Genomic DNA, 3214 nt, shown 5'->3' with positions numbered 1-3214 from the left:
AACAGCTTAAAGGCTCACAATTAAACCTCTATTAGTTTGAATTAAGTGATGTTTTACTAAACAAATTAACAATTTGTCACAGTTTTTTTTTATTCATGTTTGCTGTTTACAGTTTTAGGATATATAATGGTGGAAAAAGTCCCACAGAACGGTTAAATGTATTTAAATCCAGTGTTTTTTAGACAAAGGGGCCTGTAGGAATCTACCCTCCTGTCTGGGCTTCTCTCTGCTCTCGTTTGAAGTCTCAGAAAGGAGAGAGGGAGGGATGTTTTTTTTTTTTTTTTTTTTGGAGTAGGGGAGGCGGGATCTTGTGACTCACCAGCAACTTCCTCAGTAGTAGCTCAAAAGTACCCGGCAAGCTGCATCCATCTTCGGCTCAGAGCTTTTGGCTTCAGTCAGAAGAAACAGGGAAAGTTTCTCGGTGGAGCCATCTGTCATCTGGTCCCAGATCTGATCCCAGATCTGATCCCAGAACCGGTTTCTCCGTTTCTGCCTCCAGACTTGTTTGGGGAAGGTGCGTTCACACTCCGCGCATCACTCCTGGTAAGAAGAAGCGTTTTAATCAGCCTGTTTCCTCCCTTTCTTTTCTTTCCCTTTTTAYTTCTTTACTGTAAACCTTTGTATCAGTACCTCGTCTTAGTGATTGTTTTAGGCTTCTTAAAAAAACTTATAGGCTTTTTTTTTATTGCATGTCGCTTTAAAAGTTTCYCCAAGAATATAGACATCAAACAGTGTCACATTTTTAGATTATGAGCAGAATAATAAATATTTTAATTTGCAATATACACAAAGAGGCGTATTAGGAATGGAAAAAAAGTTAAAGTTTAAAAATAATCTGCAATTCATGTGTCTTAAATTTCCAGTTGTATTAATCCTGGTTGAACAGGTGGTAGGCCTTTTTTCTACTAATATGATTTTAAAGCTCAAACTGCTTTCAGCAGGCACAGTTCTGGCTTTTCAATAAAATATTGTGTGTAAATGAATGTATTGACATTATATTGTATTCATATGTTATATGCCCAAAGTGGGGGCCCATGGGCCAAAATTGGCCCGCCAATCATTTCGTTTGGCCCACCAGCGGTTACTAGATTTTAATTGTGTTAAGATTAAATATAAAATACAAGTAACTACAAGAGACATTTAGATTAGATTCAAGCCCATATCTAGATTTGCACACCTTATAAGACCCCGTATACTCAAAATTTAAATTATGAAAAGTTTCATGAGCCTTTGCTGCCCGAGCATACATTTAACTTTCTCCATGTCCATGGGCTGAAAAAATAAAAATAAAAATAAATTTCGGCCTGCGGCCCTCAGATTGATTTTAATTTTGGCCCTCTCAGGGAAAGTGTTTGGGCACCCCTGTTTTATATGGTAATGCTGCAGAGTTAAACAAATGAGTACCATCTGAACCTTTATCTGTTTACATTTACTCCTTTTCTCTGTTACACTTACATCTCCGCACACATCTTTGCTATCATATCTAAATAAATTTGCAAGCAAAGAAAGAAATCATATTCATGTTATCTCCTTGGTGGGGAGATGTGATGTGATGTGATGTGAGTTAACTGCACTTTCTTTAAGAAGAGTTTGGAACCAGTAGAAGCTCCCAGTCTGAAGACTTCAGAGAGCAAAGTCCTTCAGTCTAAACTTGTCTTTCCTCTGGCAGGAGGAAGTGGGATAAGTCAGTGTGTGTGTGTGTGCATGGGTGTGTCTGTGCTGCAGCGTCTGGAGCAGTTTTGGCCCTGCATCAGTAATACGTGTTGTCATCATCGCGATGACTCTTCTGCACACTTGTTGCTTCATGTGGGCGCAGTAAAAAGGGGGGCAAAGGGTTCAGGTTTGTCAGCGAGGAACAGGAACACGGTCACAGGATAGAGAAGATACTTTGTTCACACATCTTGTTTTGTCTTGGCTTTAGCTCGAGAGACCTTCAAAGATTTTAGATGCACCCGGTGGACATTTTAAAATACGGAATCTTTTTTTGTGTGTTCTAGCARCATACTGTATTTGTTATCAGCTGAAGTTGCAAGTTTTCATTTGACAAACTAAGCTAAATTAGAGTCTCTTTTAGGAATCTTCATGCAAAATGATTTTGTCAAGTGAGTCTTAGAAGTCTTAAAGGGCCTGTGACATACATATTCTTCAAATGCAAAAAGTTAAAGAAAACATCTTTATATTTAAGAAACTTTGCAAAATACACAATTTTACCCAGTTTGTCACGTAACCGGCATATTATCTTTTCAATTTTGCTCAGCCGAAGTGAAACAGGAAGTGACATCAAAGGGGAACTCGGAGAAAGTCGCTGGTCTTTGTTTATTAAAACACTGTTCACTGAATCGTCTTCATCTCTCTTTGATAGAGACTCAAAAAAATGAAAGAAACATCAGATTTTCCTCTGCACTCTGTGTTAGCTGTTGTAACAATGCTCTGTTTACATTCCAATGTTCTCCTGTGACATCACTTCCTGTTATTTCACATGTATGGTTCATCTTCATGGCATGAATTTTATTATTATTTCAATGCCACTGAGTATTATTCACCATGAGTTTCTGGTCTAATGGAACAGAAATAAATCTGAGACGGAAGAAACAAACTTACTGATATCATGAAGTTCCCTGTTTACACGTCCTGCAGACAGGAAGGAACACGTTTTTGATATGAAGCGCTGTTGAAGAGCTCTCTGATCATATTCCTTTTAGATTTGTGTTTCTCTCTACTGGTTCCTAAAAACTGTCTTCTTCCCGTGATACTGTTAACGCTGCACCAGTTTGTGGCAAATTTGATCCATCAGGTGATGTTGTGCATCAGATATACAGTATGTGAGGTTTATGATTAAAACTCTTTGCTGCTACTAAAAACAAATTAAATAAACCAATGAACATTTCTCGAAGGAATGTGTATCACCCACCAATTTGCATGCCCAATTTTTAAGCAAAATTGTTAGTGTTTGGGTTTGTGTTAGAGGAGGATCATTGCTAACAACACACCAAGTTTTAGCTCATTATCTGTAAAAAAAAAATGACTGAATTATAGTGACTTTTGTATTTTCCAAAGTTGATTAGTCATAGTGGTCAAGTGATTGCTTTCAGTGAGGTACACTAAATTCTGTCTATTTGTTCATGAGATATTTTGCGAACAGACAGACAAATGAACACACAAACAGAAGCAATTAAATGATTATCATCTTTTCATGATGCATATATATATATAT

The 3214-nt window shown here is 37.4% G+C and overlaps 1 protein-coding gene across 1 annotated transcript in view; it reads left to right on the top strand.

Annotated features, from left to right (window-relative positions):
- Positions 1-285: 285 nt before the first annotated feature.
- LOC106511120 (four and a half LIM domains protein 3) overlaps positions 286-3214 on the top strand; it is a gene marked incomplete in the record, with an annotated part of 13603 nt that continues 10674 nt past the window's right edge. Inside the window, 1 exon segment of the mRNA XM_013999865.1 lies at positions 286-493.

This window comes from Austrofundulus limnaeus, unplaced genomic scaffold (genome assembly GCF_001266775.1).
Source record: "Austrofundulus limnaeus strain Quisiro unplaced genomic scaffold, Austrofundulus_limnaeus-1.0 Scaffold2524, whole genome shotgun sequence".
Classification (NCBI taxonomy): domain Eukaryota; kingdom Metazoa; phylum Chordata; class Actinopteri; order Cyprinodontiformes; family Rivulidae; genus Austrofundulus; species Austrofundulus limnaeus.
This window is presented reverse-complemented; position numbering and strand designations above follow the sequence as displayed.